A 21,323-nucleotide genomic window follows, 5' to 3' on the forward strand; every position below is an offset into this window, starting at 1 on the left:
CGTACCTACTACTGATGAAGCTGAATTGGTGAGGGTCTGAAAGAATAAGTGTTTCCATATCTATGCTGATAAAATCTGATATGATACAGTCAATTGTTTGCAAATTAAAATAGGTAAACCAATGGGCCTGTAGTTAGTAAGATCAGATAAAGGGCTGGCTTTGTGTAATGGCATTGCAGTGATCCTTTTCCATGCTTCAGAAACATACATAGTGGAGTGATTTAGATTAAAAAGGATTAGGAGAGACTAATAGGGTTTATTCGACATTAATGATGAAGCATCTAGAAATATTACTGGTGCCATGGACATGGTACTTTTGACTTTGGGGAGGGAGCTTATGGCTTGACCCATGGTAATAAATGGAGGGAAGTGGGACTCAGAGATTTGTGGAATTTCTATGACTGCAGCTGTTAAGATGTTAACACTAAATTTTTCTGCTACTATGTCAGCAAATTTCCCTCAGTTCTAAATGGTTACTGTCATTATAAATCAGCTCAGAACAATCCTGAGTATTGTTTCTCAGCTTCCTCAAATAACTGAAGAATGCTTTGTAATTATCCTTCTTTTCTGAAGCTTTCAGTCCATGTTTATCTTTGACCAGCATAATGATATTTTTTTAGCTGCTTTACAATTTTCTTGATGGAGTCCTTTAACTGAACAAATTGCAATCTGATGTTTATTTTATTGTACAGTTTATGTGGGCAGACCACCAAGGTTGCAAACATTTAAACTTCTCATTCTGCTTGATGTTATTACAGACTGCTTGCTGTATTCATCTTAGAAAACATGATAGAAGCATTAAGTTATAGGTGGCAGCTGAAGCTGCATGGGTGGGTCAAAGGTGCTCAATGGAGTTTTAAGAAACTGACTTTATAAAGTCTTTCAGAAGTGCTCGCTATGGGGGTGTCAGTAGTGGAGGTTTTGACAGAGAAGACCATTGCTTTGTGATTAGATTTGGCTAAATAGTAGATGAAATTAATGACATAGGCTCTGTTTGTTATATCAAATTCCAGAATATTAGGGACCATGGTAGAAAAGGATATCTTGACTATTTGTTCCAGGGAGTTTACATTTATTTCAATAAAAATACATATCAATACAAAAATTTCTAAAGGGGCTTGTAACCGTAACCCTTAAACTTCTGTGCAGTGTTCCTATGCGACATCTAATTCCTGTCACAGAGCAGCAGTACTCATCTGCTTTGTCTGAATTACCATATAAGATGTCTGACCTGGTTTTACTGGTCAGATCATTCTTCACAAGTGAAAAGATATTGTCTCTTAAGCACAATGATTCCTCCTAATGACCCTCCTTTCTCTGGACTTCATTGCCGATTCCAAATTTTCCACTGGCGATGCTTCATCCTAGTTAGATTATGTTTCAGGAAAAAGGTGAATCTATCCTCTAGCCCTTTAAAAGTATAGATCCCTGTCTGTTAGTTGGCACAGAGCAATAAGGATATGAGCTGTACCTCCTGGGGCACACACATGATTCCCTCTGCCCTTATTTGCCTACAGTGTAACCTTAAGCAAGTCACTTAACAAGACATTACTCCCAGGTCACCTGGTGAAAAGGGACTGTGTGTTCATTGGGCTTACCTGGTTAACAAATGGGTATTATTATTATTATTTACTTTTTTTATAGCACACCTTGTCTGACTTCTTTGTGGGTCATAACACTTTTGAGGAAGCATCTCCCATTCTATCTCCATTTTAGAGATATTGCAGTCCAGGTCCCTAGATTTTGTGTCTGCTTACTGCATTTGAATCTTCTTTCTTTTTCTTTTATCTTTTTATAGGTTCATAGGTTCATAGGTTTATACTAGGCTATCTGCCCTAAGGCATTTATAAGCCTAGCCCAAATTTTTGTGGCTTACGCCACCCCTTATATGAAAAAATACTGTGCCCATTAGTTTGTTGTGCCTCTGTCCAGCAGTGACACAGAGATGATTCCCGGGGTAAACCTACGATCTCCCATCCACAGGACAAGATTTCTCTTGAACAGAGCCAGCGAGGTGCTCTGCCTCACATGGACCGGGATTTTATTCCACAGCATAGGGAGTCTCTGAGTGATAAATCTATCCCTCCAGCATGTCCTATTTATATCCGTGCTAAGGTTTAAGTCGCTTGCTCTAGTGGTTTTGGTGGATTTGGGTTTTTTGAGGTGGAGCATGTCCATTAATTCCGGGTTGGACATGGCCTTGTATGTCAGGCACATGTCACCTCTGAGCAGACGGTATGTGACTGAATAGAGCTGGAGTTTCTTCAATCTGGCAGCGTATGACAGATTTTGGAGTCCCTTTATCCTTTTGGTGAGGAACTTTTGGGGTCTCTCCAATTGCTGCAGATGTCGGGTGAGATACATCCCGAATGGGGCATTGTACTTGATCATTGGTCTGATAAGTGAAGAGTACAGGGGAACAATGACCTCACTAGATCTGGATGTGAATCCCTTCATGATCAGGTGGGCAATGTAGAAGGTCTTTCTAACCACTTTAGCAACGTGCTCCCAAATGTCAGGCCTCCCACTGCAGTGTACTCAGTCCAACTTTCCCCTGCAGGTAGATCACCAATTACGGAAACTCATGACCTAGGCAATCATTATTTTTACTAGATTGCCCTAACCCTCCCTTGATAACTACGTGCATGCCTATCCTCTGAGGGAGTGCACATTCCCACACATGACCCATGAACAGGATACTGATTTATTGATCTAAAAAAAAATGATTTTCATGAGATGAAATCTGAAACAATGAGTAAAAACAAATGGGTACGACAACCCTATGTTTCCAAATGTTAGCCAAATATTCCACTTATGTTGTGCTGCTGTTGTCATAAGAAGGCAGAAACATGCATGTCCACAGCTAGTGGGGTTTGGCTTTATTGGCCTGAATTTGTCCATAAATAGACTTAAAAGAAAAAGTCATGGACATTCAGAAATGCCATTTAGCTGAAATGCCTGATGTCCTTAAGGGGTAATTTGTATATATCCCATGTTGCCTCTAATACAAGAAGTTAAAGGAATCACACAGTAAAAAGTGTAGCTTTGCTAAAGTTTCCTTTTTGTTGTTTAACTGAAATGAAATCTGGTAATTATACACATGATTTTTTAAATGCAATTTCCAGTCCTTACAATGATTTCATTATAATTTTCTATTGTATCAATATATATGCAATATCAAAATGGATTCTATGTGGTATAGTCAATAAAGCAAGCTTTACAACATGATAAGTAGTAAATATGGGAAGAAGTACATGTTGTAGTAAATGAGTGTTGTGGCCAAAGTGCCAGATTCCATGAAAAAAACTATTTTTTCAACAATCTGTCTAAATTATGGATTTGCGGGTATTTTTTCAAGAATAAAAAAATGGAAAAGCAGAGTCTCTGCCCATGAAGGCTGTCTTGCATATGGCTTGGAAAATCTAAATATGCATCCTAACTATTGCTGTCTGCAAAACATCCTTCCTCTTATAGAGGTCTGCAGTGCAGCGAGTTAAACTGCCAGTCTCATTCCCTAAGATGGGTAAGTTGGAGTCGGTCTGTCATTCTTATCCTTCTCTGCATGAGCGAGTATTAACTTCTCCTCTTCCAGCAGCACACCAGTGATAACAGGTGTCTGGTATATAGTGTAGAGGATTAAAGAGATGTTAATGAGCTGCTTCCTGTGGTCCAGGGGTGGAGTCCTTCAGCCTGCATTTGTTTAACTGTGTGACTTTGAGTTGTGTCTTTCGGCTTTTTCCGGTTAGGGGTCGCCACAGCGGAACTCCGGTCCGCTCATGATTGGCAGTAGATTTTTACGTGCTGGCTTGCCAGGCCTAATGCGCAACCTTCAAAGAAGGAACGCCCATTCACGCATGTCGCCACACATAAGACGCTCTAACTGAGAATCGAACGGGCAAAGTCTAGCTGTCAGGCAATAACGCTACTGCAGCACCACCACCGCAGTACACTTAATCAGACAATGCTCCTGGGCTGAGTCTATAAAAGGTCTATGGAGCTCAGTCCTCTACCCCAGTTAACAAATATAAAATAATATGTTTGTTACCATCACATTACATCCCTGCTCTGTCAGTTTTTTTCTTTTTCTGGCAAACAAGAAGCAAAGCTAACAAACTCCACTAAACATCTAAACTGGCAGTGTGCATCACAAAATGGCAGGCTCTGAAAAGTAATGCAGTATCAATAAAAACCACTGGTAAAACACAAACCATGATCTATCAGTGTAATAAAATATTGAGTTGTTTTATTTAGTTTACCACACAAAACTAAGCACTTTCATCCCTGTAGTACATAGCAAGACTTCATCAGAGTGAAAAACAAAGCTTTCAGTTCACTTATATATATATATATATATATATATATATATATATATATATATATATATGGGTCTAGGACTAGTCAATGGAAGCACATTTCACTGAAACTCAAATGACTGTGCACAAATCACTGAAAGCACAATTCACTGAAAACTTAATTCACTGAAACACATTTCACTGAAAGTTATATATGGCCTTTTCCCCACTGTAGTGCGACCCTGGAGTTAGTATATATAGTAAGGGGGGCACCGCCCATAGCATGGTACATAGTTTGGATATACGTCTGGAGCATTTCTCCCCGGGCCTCCGCTGAAAACAGGACCTGTGGAACCTAGTTGGACTTTCCCGGTCAACAAATGTTAAATAAATAATAAATAAATAAATAAAATAAAATAAAATATTAAGTTTAGAAAAAAGTAATTTATTAAAATTGCAAGTATCCATGTGTATAGTTAAAAATATTTAAAATAGTTGGAGGGCTATGCCCCTGACACCCCCCCCCTTACTATACATTCTAACTCCAGGGTCACACTACAGTTGGGAAAAGGCCATATATAACTTTCAGTGAAATGTGTCTCAGTGAATTGTGTTTTTAGTGAATTGAGATTTCAGTGATTTGTGCACAGTGAAATGTGTTTCAGTGAAATGTGCTTTCAGTGAATAGTCCTAGACCCATATATATATATATATATATATATATATATATATATATATATATATATATATGTGTGTGTGTATATATATATATATATATATATATATATATATATATATATATATATATATATATATATATATTACTTAAATCTCCACCTCCACTAAAATCTAATTAACCAATGGTTGACCGTTATCCAACAACAATTAGTCAACCAAGTAAATTAACTGTTTGAAGCTAGAATACATAAACCAAAACATAGCAAATAAATAAAAACCTGCAAGGCTTGTATACATAAAATTTGCATTACAAAACATATTGCTATAAACATAATTAATTGCACTTTCAATAGTTTAAGGCTTTCATTTTTAAAAAACAAGACAAAGAAGTAAAATCTTTCAACCCACTGGGTCCTGTGTAGTTAGTTCTTAGTTGCCATTCAAATTCCTTGCATTCATGCCTAATCTTCCAAGGTCCCCCTTGGGTCTCAATCGACTATTTCTGCAATAAAAAAATCCAAACTCATAAACCCTCATTTTTTGAATGTGTCGCCAAAGAGCATTCCTATGGTCTTGTTTTTTGATATCTCTTATATGTTCATATGGATCCCCTACACTACACCGACACGCCACAAAGCCGACACCCAAAACACCGACACCAAAAGACCGACAACTCACAAAACCAACAACTCACAAAACCGAACACCATAACACCGGCACACAAAATGTAAACTACACATTACACACAGCTATATATGCACTAACCTTAACCCAAACCCTAACCCTAAGGTCCGACACTACCGCACACTTACCCTACCCACACCCTAACTCTAACTCACTTAACCCACTCCTAAACCTAAAGTCCATCACTATCGCACACTTACCTGACCCGCACTCTAATCCTAATGTCCGTCACTATCACACACTTACCTTACCCGCACCCTAACCCTAAGTCCGACACTACCGCACACTCACCTTTCCTGCACCCTAACCCTAAATCCCTCACTATCGCACACTTATCTGTCCACACCCTAACCCTAAATCCCTCACTATCGCACACTTACCAAGTCACGCTCACACGTCGCCCATGTCGGTGTTTCGGCTGTCGGGATTTCACCTTGCCGATCATCTGTGTCATCGGTCTTCTGGTGTCGGTCTTTTGGGCGTCGGCTTTGTGGCTTGTCGGTCTAGTGTAGGGGACCCATTCATATGGATCCCCTACACTACACCGACACTTCACAAAGCTGACACCCAAAATACCAACACCAAAAGACCGACAACTCACAAAACCGACAACTCATAAAACCGAACACCATAACACCGACACACAAAATGTAAACTACACATTACACACAACTATATATGCACTAACCTTAACCAAAACCCTAACCCTAAGTCCGACACTACCGCACACTCAGCTTTCCCACACCCTAACCCTAAATCTCTCACTATCGTACACTTACAGAGTTGTGCTCACACGTTGCTCATGTTGGTGTTTTGGCTGTCGGGATTTCACCTTGTCGATCATCTGTGTCGTCGGTCTTCTGGTGTCAGTCTTTCGGGCGTCGGCTTTGTGGCATGTTGGTCTAGTGTAGGGGAACCTTTCATATGGATCCCCTACACTACACCGACACGCCACAAAGTCGACACCAAAAGACCAACAACTCACAAAACCGAACACCATAACACCGACACACAAAACATAAACTACACATTACACACAACTATATATGCACTAACCTTAACCCAAACCCTAACCCTAAGGTCCGACATTACCGCACACTTACCCTACCTGTACCCTAACTCTAACTCACTTAACCCACCCCTAAACCTAAAGTCTGTCACTATCGCACACTTACCTTATATGCACTAACCTTAACCCAAACCCTAACCCTAAGGTCCAACACTACCGCACACTTACCCTACCTGTACCCTAACTCTAACTCACTTAACCCACCCCTAAACCTAAAGTCCATCACTATCACACACTTACCTTACTCGCACCCTAACCCTAAGTCCGACACTGCCGTACACGCACCTTTCCCGCACCCTAACCCTAAATCTCTCACTATCGCACACTTACCGAGTCGCACTCACACGTTGCCCATGTCGGTGTTTTGGCTGTCGGGATTTCACCTTGTCGATCATATGTGTCGTCGGTCTTCTGGTGACAGTCTTTTGGGCGTCGGCTTTGTGGTGTGTCGGTCTAGTGTAGGGGACCCGTTCATATATCCTATCTTTTAAAGACCTCTCTGTTTTTCCAATATAAAATGAGGTGCATTTCCTACATAAAGCAACATATACTACCTTCCTTGTATCACAATTGCATCTCCTGGGACATCTTATTTTTTGAAACCCACCAATGAAAATACTGTCCAATTCTATAATAAAGGGACACTGGGAACACCTGCCACTTTTTGCTATCCCATTTTAGGGAGATATTGTATTCTTGGGTGCATCTCCTTATTCCAAATACTTTTTTATACCCCAATAGCTCCTAAATATTACTATAATTGCTCTTCCTACTTTATCTGTATCCATTACACAAATGTCAAAAATGTTCCAGTTGTTCTTCATTATTTCTATAACCCTTGCATCACTGTTGTATGTAATTATCAACCCTCTACTAAATCCTATTGTTAATATTCATGTTATAGCTCCCACCAAACAATCAGTACCCAGAATAGGTTGATAAAACCCATTCTTCCTTTTTTCATATACACCCATGAAAATTATTTCAAGGAAGTTTTGCAGGTATTTCCCCGATTAATAACATCATCCTCAGTTTTTATCTTCCTGATAAAATAAGTCCAATCCAGAGACCATTCTTGCCAATTTAATTAGCTGTCCCTTGACAAGGATTCTTTTTTGATGTAAAGGGTGACAACTATCAAAATGTAAAAGCAAATTAGAATAAGTGGGTTTCCTATATAAATTTGATGTGAAACTCTTACTAGTATAATCTGTTTTGAGTTCTACATCCAAATAATAAACCTTGTCATAGGATTTGTTTAATGTAAATCTCAAAAAGTTGGTAGAATTGCTAATATAGTAAAAAAAAAATAATCCATTAAACTCAGTTCTGTATTCGTCCAAAAAATAATATAATCCAAAAACACCCCATATAGTGTCCACCCATCTTCAAAACCAGAGTTGAAAACTAAACATTGTTCCCAATAAGCTAAAACAATATTAGAAAAGATGGAGTCACACGCTGCCCCCATCACCACTTGAGTTTTTTGTTTAAAGATGCTCCCTTCAAACCAAATAAAGTTGTTTTCTAGGACAAGTTTCATAAGAGTTCTGAACACTACAATTGTGTTGTCAAATTTGTCTTTTTGGCTCAAATATTGAGTAAACCAGTCAACCCCACATTGGCGGGAAAAGCTAAAAACAAATCTGTCACATCAATACTCACCAAAATAATGTGTTCATTGAAAAAACAGTATTATGTATTATTGTTAAGAAATCCCATAAATCTTTAAAAATGTGTCTATCATTACATGACACATCTTTAAAGATTTATGGGATTTCTAAGAATATGTGGGTGGTCAGTTATCAGGTAGTTGTATTCAGTTTCTGAAATTTGCCCCTGCATTAATTTATCATAAATTATAGTATCTATTTTAGAATAGGCTATGTTTAGTTGGTTTCTAGAAATCACGTCATATTTTTCTGGAAATAATATTTCATCCTGGAGTAGTAGTCTGTGGTGTCCATTACTACCAGGCCACCTCCTTTGTCAGGTTTCATAAACCTTAAATCTTTGTTTTCACAGATATCTTTTAATAACCTCATTTCTTCGTGACTTAAATTAGTTTTATATTTAACTTTCGCAATGAGCAAATTTGTAATGTCAAGTTCACATAATTTTTCATACAATGTAATAGTAGGTTTTAGGGGAGGAGTCACTTGACTTCCCCACAATTGCTAGATTAAAGAAGGAAAGTATGTGCATAACTTCTTTGATGATTTTCTCAAAAACCTCACCAGAGGCCTTTAGCTCTTGTTTTTCAGCAATGCATATGACAGTAACATTAATACACTTATTCATGCCTTTGAACTCATTTAGTTTCTTTCTACTGTTTACACTGAATCCTCAGGCTAAGCTATTCTTCTTTTGCCTGAGTTTTTTTCACATGAGTTATCCATCCATCCACAACCCCCTTTTTTCTCATTTTTGTACATGGGGTCAATGTGTCACTTTAACAGTGACTGTTTTGCTGTAATTTGCTAACCAGTAAGGTTATTCACACTTCTGCATCAGGAAAGTACTCATGTGGCTTAAGGGTTTTACATGACAAGCCTTTGCCTATATGATGACCAGAGAGAACTTCACAAATAACAGTTCCATTTTCCTTCTTAAGAGACACCTCTTAATTTTTCAAATAAACAAATATTTTTGAGTGATTTTTATTAATATAAAGTATCTTTAACAAAGTGGATACCTCCTTGCCATGAGAGAGCATGAGACTTAAGCAGTTGTCATGGATCCAGACTAATCAGTTGTTGGTATTTCTTCTCTGACCATGCAAGTTGATTTAGCAAGCCCTTAGGACTGGATGCTTGTATGAAATAATTTATTTTTATTTTATTTTTATTTTACATTTGTTGATGGGGATTGTCCGACTGGATGCATGTCCATTTTCAGCAGAAGCCTGGGGAGAAAAGCTCCTGGTAAACAGAAACATTAAAAACATGTTACAATTATAATTTTGACAAAGAGTACATAAGTAAACAATAATAAACATGTTCCACAGGTTAGAGTTAAACCCTGGTGAAAGCCAGGGGTAAATTAGACAGTAGCTGATTAATAGATTTTACACAATCTAGAAGAGAGTTAGCCAGGCTTGATACAATGACATAGCCAGTTTAGTGACAGATGTTGTTTGAGTCTAGTTTTAAATTAACCTAGGAGGGATAGTAAAGTAATGTCAGCTGGACGTGAGTTCCAGGATCTGCCTACAGAGTTTGCAAAGAGAGAGTCACCAGCTGCATTGTTAATTTTGCTTGTCTAAATTAGTAGTCTGTTAGAGGATCTAACCAGTCGTGGATTATGATAGGGGTGATAAGATTTTTAAGTGCAGGAGTATTATCCAGATTATAAAGGATTTTATAAGCCATGATCAGCTGGTTATACTGAATTAGACTGGGTAGTTCAAGTCACCAAAGCTGGTTAAGATTGATGCAATGATGTGTCCTAAAAGGCAGCCCAATGGCAAACCTGGCGATGTGGTTATAGCAGGTTGAGAGTTTGTTAAGTATAGTCTTGTTTATATTAAAGAGTATAGAAGATGCATACAGAAGTGTTGAGAGAAGGTGAGAGTAAGCTATGGCAATTTTAGCTAGAGGGGTTAGGAAGGCTTTTATTCTGTAAAGTGATCCTAGTGTTTTATTGATGGTTTTGATCGATTGGTTTGCATGTAGGTCAAATTTTAGATTGTTATTTATAATGACACCTAGTAGTTTTGTAGAGGGTCAGGGGAGATTAATGTGCCATCATTTGCATTTATGGTAAAGGTAAAAGCAGGAGACCTTTGTGTTGGTGAGAATAACAGCATTTTAGTTTTTTTGGGATTTGGTATCAAACGACGTTCAGAAAGCCAGTTTTCTATAGTGTTAAAGTTGGACTGGGTAGCAGACCATAAGTCTGCTGGAGATGTGGCAGAGCAGATCAGGGTGGAGTCATCAGTATATTTGATTCAGCTGACTTTTGGGATGACAGTAAACAGGTCGTTAATGAAGATGGAAAACAGCAGGGGCCCTAGTATAGAGCCTTGTGGTACTCCAAGAGTGTTGGGTAGTAGGTTAGAGAGTTTGTTCTGACAAAGAACAGCCTGCTGTCTTCCATTCAGGTGAGATGTAAACCATTGAAGGACCTTAGTATCTAGACAAAATGTTTGCAGGGTGTGTATTAGAAGTTGGTGGTCAACCATGTCGAATGCCTTGAAAATATCCAAGAATAGGGCGGAGGATATGTGATTGTTGTTGCGATTATGGTTTATGGTGTTGGTGAAAGTTAGTAGGGCTGAAGTAGTGCTGTGGTGTGGATGGAAGCCATGTTGGGTATTTGCCGTGAGGTGATTCTGGATTAGGTGGCGCACGAGTTGTCCGTGAATACATTTTTCCATAATCTTTGCAAGTGGAGAGAGTATGGCTATTGGTCTATAATTGGAGAATTCAGAAGAGCTGCCTCCTTTATGAAGTGGGATTACACAGGATATTTTCCTGATGGTGGGAATTGTAGCTTCTGTTATGGTTCGATGAATTAGTATTGATACTGGGTAGGCAATAGCATCAGCTGATTTTTGAAGGTACTCGGCGGGGATTTGATCAGCTGAGAGTGTGGTGGGTTTTAATTGATCATAGTACGGATAAGTGATGTGGCCACTGGTTGGAAGCTGAATGAGGGTAGGTTTCTAGGGGTGTTACTTTCTAGACCAGGGGACCTAGGAGGTAGTTGGCTTTCTAGGGCATGAATTGTCTCGGTAATGAATCTGTTAAAACTATCTGAAACATCCTCGGGGGGTTTATCAATAGTAGCAGCTGGGATGGGGGTAGAAGTTTGTCCAGGATGAAGTAGATTATTCAATCCTGCCCAAATCTTCTGAGGGTTGTTTTGATGTACTGTCTGTAAGTTGCAGTAGTATTATTTTTTGTCTTGTAAAATAAATTTTTTGGTTTCACTCCTAGATTGCCTATATTTAATTTGATCTTGGGGGTCTTTAGTAGAATGCCATAAAGCCCATAATTTGTTTCTACATGTAATTTTGCGTCTAGACTCTTTAGAAAGCCATGGTGCAGTTTTTGCTTTTGTTCTCTTTGAACGAGCAGGTGCATGCAAATCTAGGATATCAAGAAATTTGTTATTAAAGTAAACAACTGCCTCCTTTAAGGGGAGGTGTTTTAGAATAGACCAGTTACATGAGTTGAGTTCCTGTTGGAATTTGGCAGGATCAAAGTCTTTTTTGTTTCTAACTTTTCTGAGTAAGGGTTGTTGGGGATTAATGGCTTTGTGCTTAACTATATAAGTGAGAATATGATCGCTTAGGTCGTTGGGGGGGTACCAGCAGTGTTCAGCTGGGGGTGACTATTTATGAGTACCCAATCGAGTATGCTTTCTTTTTGGTTGGGTTTACCTAGCCTGGTAGGGGTGGATATGATTTGATTAAAAGCATGCAGGTTAATATGGGTCGATGGGGATTCTGAGGAACAGGTGCTCCAGTCTATGTTGAAATCCCCGAATAGTAGGGTTTCTTGTGGGTAATGACATGATAGCCAGTGCAGGGTGTCTTCAGGTGTAGTTATATTGTTACTTGGGGGAATATACATGCAGATGATATTAATGCATTTACTTTTGTTTAGTTGCAATTTAGTTGCAAGAATTTCGGAGTTATTAATCTGCGGTGGTTGTGTTTTAAATCTATGGTCACATTTAACTCAGATTTGCAGAGTATAGCTACCCCTCCCCTCTTCTTGGAAACACAATCCAGCCTGGGTATGTTATAACCTTGTTATTAATGCTTCTAATATTGAGATGACAGACTAGGAGATAGTTAATTGGTCTATTGATTATAGGATTGTAGCTTAGGTTGCTAGTAGAGGGAGTGTATATATCAGAAGTGGATGGGCCAGGGTTGGGGTGAATGTCACCACCAAGTATTAGGCTAGGTCTGTACTTAGCGATAAGCTTCAGGAATTTATTTATATGTTTGTAGTAGTGTCTGCAACTAGGGCTAATGTGCCAGGGGTAGGTGTGTTGATAGAGTGAACAAGACGTTGAGCAGGACCCAGTATTATATGTATGGTTGAGGGTGGGAAGATTTACAGCTGGGGTGATAGTATGCCCCTTTGGGATTTGAATTCCCATGTGAAACTGGTTTTCATACAAGGTAAGGAGGTATGGGACTAGCAGGAGGGGTAGTAGAGGGGAATAAATCATTGTTAGGGATACAGCTATTGCATTAAGGAATTGTATTTCCTGGTGATACAACACCAGAAGAATGGGTGGAGGTAACTATACTGGTAGGGGATGGGAGAATGCCAGATAAAAGCTGATAGGTGCTAGTAGAATGTACATAGAAGAAGGGGGGGGTGAAATAACCTAGATGAAAGCTGATTGGATGTAGTAAGTGGGAGAGTGGCTATTTTACTATAACTGTATCGGTAGTGGGGGGCGGGTGAGAATAGGGGACAGGGAGGAGAGTGAACAGAGCGCGGCTATTGCAATCAACAAGGTTTACAAGGGCTTCCTAGAGCTGTAAGGTAAGTATTTTAACTCTTAAATTTTAGCTCTTAAATTACACCAGTTTTAGCACTTAATTTTGCTAGCTATAGATTTACTATTTTGTAATACAATTTTTTAGTAAGAGTCCTATAGTTAATGTATTTCTACAGAAATTTTAAGGTTAGGAATACAATAGCTGGAGGGGGCAGGGGTAAACTACACTTTAGCTAGTGTTGTGAGTTAGCCAATTTGTAATGGGGACAAACTGGGGATACTGCTCAACTTACTTGCTGTGCAGGCACAATGAACAGAGAGGTAGGGAAGGTACAACAGCTAAGGGATGAAATGAATGTGAGTCAGGTAGTAGAGAGTTTGATTAAAGATGGCACCCTAGGAGGGGGCTGACTAATGAAGATAATCAGGGGGTGGGGGTGGGAGTAGCAGATAGGGAGAATGGAGTAGAGAGCAGCCAGAACAGGATTAACCAGGAACTTATGGATCCCTCCCCCACAGGGAGAAGGGCTGAAAAACTGTCAGTGTAAGGTGAGGAATAAGCTTAAAAATATCAGTATATAACAAAAGACTGATCCGAGTAGCTGTGGAATACTTTAAATAATTATCACTGCAAGAACACAAACAGGGTTGTTTGGTAGTTATGGAGAGAGTTGTGATTAGTATAGAAACTATAATGAAAATAAAAGCAAAACTTTATCAAATTAAAAAGTAAATGATTAGGACTGGAACACTGTGTGAGTGTAAGGCTGATTCAAGGTATTATAGCCCATTCTAGTGGCAACTGGCTGGATTCCTTCACTGTTGTTGTGCATACACCTTTAAGCCTCAATAGTTTACAAAAACTAAATTGTAATTTACCTATTACAATAGAAAAGCTGGAAGGAGTCAGGTTCCTGCTTTCCAGAGGTTTTACTTAGTTAAGATAGCCAGCCTCAGTGGAAAAGGCAGATATTGCTTTATGCAGTTAATCCCAGTTGGGGGTGGGGGGTCCTGCAGGAAAGAAACCCGTGCAAACTATTACAGAAGAAAAGCCGGAGGGAGTCAGGTTCTTGCTTCCCAGAGGTTTTACTTAGTTGAGATAGCCAGCCTCAGTGGAGACTGCTTTATGCAGTTAGTCCCAGGTGGGAGTGGGGGGGGGGGGAGTCACGCAGGAAAGAAACCCATGCAAACTATTACAATAGAAAAGCTGGAGGGGGTCAGGTTCTTGCTTCCCAGAGGTTTTACTTAGTTAAGATAGCCAGACTCAGTGGAGAAGGTAGATATTGCTTTATGCAGTTAATCACAGGTGGGAGTGGGGGGTCACACAGGAAAGAAACCCGTGCAGACTATTACAATAGAAAAGCTGGAGGTAGTCAGGTTCTTGCTTCCCAGAGGTTTTACTTAGTTAAGACAGCCAGCCTCAGTGGAGAAGGTAGATATTGCTTAATGCAGTTAATCCCTGGTGGGGGTGTGTGTGTGGGGGGGGGTCACGCAGGAAAGAAACCAGTGAAGACTATTGCAATAGAAAAGCTGGAGGGAGTCAGGTTCTTGCTTCCCAGAGGTTTTACTTAGTTAAGATAGCCAGCCTCAGTGGAGAAGTTAGACATTGCTTTATGCAGTTAATCCCAGGTGGGGGTGGGTGGGTCACGCAGGAAAGAAACCCGTGCAAATTATTACAGTATACTTTATTGTCAACTTCAGAATATAGACATGAGTAAACATTTTAACTCTTAATAATTCAACTATCTAAACCAGTTATGCTTTACTGTTATTGTTCATAATTCCTAGCCATTTGCACCATTATGTTCTTAAATATATTTAAATCATGTAACATTTTACTCTTTTTCTGCTGAGAAACAATTGCCTAAAACAGTTTATTTCAGTTACTTCCCTACCCTTTCTTCCTGCTTCATAGGACCATAGGATCATAGGAATCATGGGAATCCAAATTTCTTGATTGGAAACTTAAAATGCTGTGGGGAAGACAAGTATACACGTTAAAAGACTCCTGGGAATTTTTGAGTAAAGTGAAAAGAGAACACTGTTCACCAGACTTGAAATTTGTTACGGTCGATGTTATAGACCTTTTTCCAGTGATTCTGCATGATATTGGACTCACTTGGTTAGAGGAGGCACTGAGGACTAATCCAGATACAACACAAGATTAGATATTTTTATGTATGGAATTGGCTGAACTATTTATTTATTTATTTTATTTTACATTTGTTTACCGGGCTAGTCTAACTGGATATATGTCAATTTTCAGTAGAGGCCCAGGGAGAAAAGCTCCACATAAGCAAATATTAGCAACTTCAGGTACAGATAAGTAAATTTGTAACAAATTAAGGTACAGTACAATTTTAAGCTGAAGAATACAAATGTTATATAGACAAATATTACTATTAAAGTGTCAGAAGATAAGAAACAGATAGAGCAACAAACAATTTTAAAGTGGCACACAATAAGAAAGAGAGGTGAAGAAAAAAATACACAAACAAATATAGCTGCTCCAGGAGCAGTATTTAGCAGTGAGTCATACCATTTATCCTATAGTAGCATAGCAACTTTAGGGTAGCATGTAATGAGAAATATAAACAAAGTCTATATAGAGTTCTTAAAATAACTAGTTCTTAAAAACAGCTATATGTACTTTGAAGGAGAGTTTTACAGGCAAAAGACAGGAGTTGGTACTGGGGCCAGTTGTGCCCCCATTTTGCAGATATAGTTGTATCAGTCTGGGAAAAGAAATTTGTACATAACAGTATATATCATAAATACTGGAATTTGTACACCAGATTTTTGGATGACATCTGTATCTTTTGGGTGTGAGGTTTACAACTTTTTGAGGAGTTTATTCAATATCTTAACTCAACCACCCATTTCTTTAAGTTTACTTACTTGGTTGGCCATGACAGTCTAAACTACCTTGATGTCTCCTTAAGTAAATTTGATCAAGGTTTCAAGTCCACCATATACAGAAAGACTACTTTTTCTAATACATACATCCATTTTTCAAGTGCCCACCCTTTTTTTCAAAAGAAGGAAATTGTGAAAGGACAGTATGTAAGGGCCAGTCGTATAACATCAATGGATGCTGATTATGAACAGGAATGTAGAAAATTGAAATGTATGTTCATGGAACGTGGTTACCCCAGTGATTTAATATTTAATATCTATACTGAAGTTACACAGGGTACAAATGATAAATACAAGCCCATTTTGAGTGGGGGATTAGAGTTCACAACCAACATGGTTAAACAATAACACGGGATACAATAGAGCATTCACAACCAATTTTAGTAGCAGTGCATACTTGATAAAAAAAATAGTAGAAAAGGAGTATAAAAAATTCTCAAAATTCACAGATTTTCAAATTTAAAGAACAAACCTGTAAAAGTAGTATTTAGAAAAGGACAAAACATTGAAAATTTGTTAGAAAAGGCTAATTATGGGAATGTTTTTTTCGCACAGAAGGAAAGGGACATACAAGTGTGGAGCTTGTAACCAGTGCCCTAACATTATACAAAAAGAACAAGTACTGGTTGCCTAGAGGCATAAAGTTCTATATTCCCACGGTTATTCCAAATGCAACAGTTCAGGGTTAGTTTACCTGTTTTTTTTTGTAATGGTTGTGAAAGTTTCTACGTGGGTAAAACTGAGAGGCAACTCAAGCGCAGAATATATGAACACATGAATAGTATAAGTAATAAGAATAATTACAATGCTTTATGCAGACATTCCCTGATATGGCTCAATGCAAGTTTTTGTTTCTTTGCATTTGAGACAGTCCAAAAAGACCCCGGGGTGGACCTTGGGAATCGAAGTTGACATACAGAGAAACTTATTGGCAAATCTTCCTGGAGGCTAACAAACCTCCAGGTTTAAATGACAGCATTTCCCTTACACTGCTTACTTAGACTAGCTAAATTGTAACAATTATTATTGGTTATAATATCAGTTTAGTAATTGTCTTTAATATGTATGAGTTTAGAAATTGTCTTGTATTTTAACTTTAAATAATCATGCAATAAGTTAATATTTACATTTTTATATGAACTTTTAACTTTCATTTTACTGTTTTTAAGTTATATGTCCATTAAAATCTGTTATCATTATTTATTCAATTACCATAGTTAATTGTTTAATTACACAGAGGGGAGATCTTATAATTTGTATATATACTGGTTAATGATTGAACATAAGATGTATCTGAAGAAGTCTGATGTTTTTTCGGACAAAAACGCTATTTTTTCATTCTGTTTGCATTAATACCATTAACGTAAGGAGTCTGTTTTCACCAGTCATGAGTAGTTTGGTATTCCTTCCTCTGTCCAGTACTGGGTTTATAGGAATCATGGGAAGTTACTAGGCTATTGGCCCTGAGGCTCTTATAAGCTTAGCCAAGAATTTAGCCCATGTTCCAACAAGTCAGTACCCTATGCCACTGTCCAGCAGGGACACATGGAATTTCAGGAGTGTATTTTCTGTTCCCCATCCAGTGATCCAGGTTGCACTTAAAAAGGTTTAATGAGATACTCTGCTTAACGTGGAGACTATTACACAAAGGAGGAGTCTCTGGGACACATATTTGTCCCGCCAACGAGTCCTATTGATATCACAGACCAGGTTGAAGTTGGTGTGCGGATTATTCAAGTGGAGCTTGACTTGTGGATATGCAGCAGTCCCATCAGGGCAGGGTCTGAAATTGTTTTGTATGCCAGCCAGAGGTCACCTCTGAGGAGTCTGTAGGAGACTGAGTAGAGGGACAGGGCTTTTAGCCTATCTCTGTAGGGTAGATGTTTGAGGCCCTGGATTCTCCGGGTGGTCTCTCCAGCTGCTGCATCTGCTTTGTGAGGTACATGCCGAAAGGGGCATTGCACTCAATAATGGGTCTTATAAGGGAAGAATACAGGGATGTTATGACTACCTTGTCCCTGGATGGGATACCCCTACTAATGAGGTGGGCCATGTAGAAAGCTTTCTGTACAATGGAGGCAATGTGGTGGTCAAAAGTCAGCTTACTCTCAACCTGGGTGCCCAAGTCCCTCACGACTGACTGCGTGCTTAGTACCTTATTATCAATGTGATAATTTGTGGGGACATCACTCTCCCCAAAAGGGATGATGATGTATTTTTTGGCATTCAGTTTGAGGCCATGTTTCTGGCACCTGTCATTTGTTTGGGTGACACCCTCTTGGAGGATGTCCACATCATTAGGGGAACTGATGACAGTACCCAGCTTGCAGTCATCTGCAAACTCAGTCAGCCATAGCCCACTAGATTTGGCCTGCACCGCTGAGAAGTTTTGCCCAAACAGCAGAGGCCCCAAGACCAATCCCTAGGGTACACCACTTGTTACAGGTCTACTACTTCAGGTGGCTTCCCCTATTTTGACTAGGTGGGTTCTATCAGTGAGCCAGTTTGCTGCCCATCTGGCAACATATGGATTTATGCCTAATTGAGAGAGTTTATCTATTATAGCTGAGTGAGGAATAGTATCGAAGGCTTTGTCTTCCCTCGCCAATGGCCTTGGTGACTGTCTCAAAGAAGTTGACCAAATTTAATGGGAATGAAGTCCCCTTGACGAAACCAAACTGTGTGGGATCAAGTGGCTGGAGGTTGCCAATGTCCTTGTTAATGAGGTCCATGATAATCCGCTCTTATGCTGATGGGTCTATAATTTCCTGGATCGCTGGACACTCCATCTTTGTGCAAAGGGATGGCAGTAGCTGTCCTCCACTTGGCTGGGATGAAGCTGGTACTCAGACTTTGGTTGAATAGGGTGCCTAATGGTGCTGCAAGTTCCTACTTGAGTTCATGTAGGATGCAACCTGGGATGTTATCGAGTCCCATGGAGGCTCTATTTTTTGCCTTTGAGAGGGCAGTGATGACTTGCTCCCTAGAGATAAGGCGAGGGGGGCAGGTCCTGGGGATGTTCTGTTTTAATGATGGGGAGAGAGGAGTGAAGTTTTCACTAAACCTGTCTACTAGCAGGTTGACTATATCTACAGCATTTGTGCATGTGGTGTCCTTGACCACTGGTTCTGAGCAGATCTGTGTGCTTCCCTTGAGATTGCAGACATATGTGAAGAAGGCCTTATGATTGTCTTTAGTAGATGTGGGCAGTTTGGACTTGAAGTTTGCTTTGGAGGATTTCACTAGTGCTCTTATTTGCTTGTTCAGGTTAAGGAGAGATTTCCTCCAATTAGGCACCTGCTCCTTGTTGGTCCTGGGCAGCAATTTATTCCTTTTATTATAGAGTTTATTTATTGTAGATGTCCACCAGACAGGTTTGCTCTTCCTTGTGGAGGATGATTTCATCCTGTCTGGTATTCCTGATTCCATGCAGCTATATAAATGCTCATATAGTACATTGGTGTAGGTTTGGAAGTATGTGCCAGTTCCTATGGAGGGGAAGGGAGCTGTGAAGCTATTTATACCTTCCCTCAGGAGGTTGTAATCAGCTTTGGAAAAGTTTTTTTGTTTGACCCTAGCTAGGGGGAGGTCGGGGGAGATGGTGACTTCGAAAGTGACTGCTTTGTGGTCAGATCTTACAAGGGATGATGACACTGTAGGGGATGCTGCAGTGGTCACTCATGTTGGTTAATACCAAGTCCAAGATATTTTCATCTCTTGTGGGCATGTCATCCAACTGGTCCAAGGCATTTGCATTGACAAAATCAAGGAATCTCTGGGCATTTGTGTTTTTGCATGAGTATTTCTTCCACTCTATGGTTGGATAGTTGAAGTTGCCTAGGATCAGGGTAAAGGGTTGAATCTTGATAGATTTGAAGAGGTCCAGATAGGTGGAGTGGGCATTTTGAGTCGGAGTTGAAGGCCTATAACTAGCTACGATTTGAATAGGAATTGTCAATTGTTAACTGCACCTGGAGTGCTTTCTGTACATAATACTGTTTGACCAGCCTAGAGGTGTGTATGTTTTTATATATATATATATATATATAGATATAGATATATATATATATATATATATATATATATATATATATATATATAGATAGATAGCAACTCCACCTCCTTTTGTTTTGTACCCACAGTTTGGGGTCTGAATGAATGATAGGATGAGTAACCTGGTATGGCTGGGGTGATCTCTGCAGCTTTGAACCAGGTTTCTGTGACTGCACAAATGTCAGCTTCTTCCAGGGTTAAGAATGCTTGCAATGAGAGCAGTTTCATGTTTAGACTCCTAGTGTTTAGCAGCATGACCTTTAATTTACGTTTTGATGAAATTTTCATGTTGGTAGTTTTGACCTCATGGCATTGCCTAAAAAAGGCATTATGGGGGAGGCAAGAGCCTTTTCCAGGAGCCCGAAGGCCAAGGGAGACAGCTGCTGGCCATCTCTGGCAAAGCATTGTGGTTTGTCAATCATGTCATCCCAGGCTGTCAGGCACTGGATTCTCTTGGAATGACACCAGAAACTAAGCCAATTGTTTGTATTGAGGCATCATTCTGGATGGCAGTAGAATGCTGCTTAAGACTAGGAACATACCTGCCAGGGACACATACTCAGCGAGCTCGATCATGTCTCTCTTCATATACTCCAGGGAGGTATGTCTCAAGTCATTCACTCCAACATTGACTATGACAGAGTTATAACAGTACGACTTGAGTGCATTGGTGATATGGCAGATTCTGGCACCCGACAAACAACTAACCATGACTTTCTCCTTATCTGGCCTGGTGAGGGGCACATTTGTGTGTCTCACAATGGTGTCTCCTATGACTAAAATTTTGGGTTTATGTTTAGGCCTTAGTGGCTGTGAGACACAAGTGTGACGAGTATGTGTGGTGTATGATGTGGTGGGCAGTGGAGGTTGCATGCTTTTATGCCTCGGAGGTCTCTTTTGTTTGGGTATGCTTTTGCTGAGGACCTCCGCACATGTGGGGGTGTGCTGTGTAGGTATGGGTGGTGTTTGAGGTGTGGTGTTTGTGTTGCCAACCTTCTCAGTGCCAGATATAGTGGTTTGTGGGGGAAAGAGCAATCACACTAGGTTTTTGATGTAATTGCATCTCTCACAAATTGTGTTCCTAGGTGGTAGTAGTAGAGGGTTGTCCATGTACATGAGGCAGTTGCTATACTGTCTCAGGATGCCCATATCAACCAGACTGG

The sequence above is a fragment of the Protopterus annectens genome, chromosome 7.part0, assembly GCF_019279795.1.
Source record: "Protopterus annectens isolate FY-2018-M chromosome 7.part0, PAN1.0, whole genome shotgun sequence".
NCBI classification, from domain to species: domain Eukaryota; kingdom Metazoa; phylum Chordata; order Ceratodontiformes; family Protopteridae; genus Protopterus; species Protopterus annectens.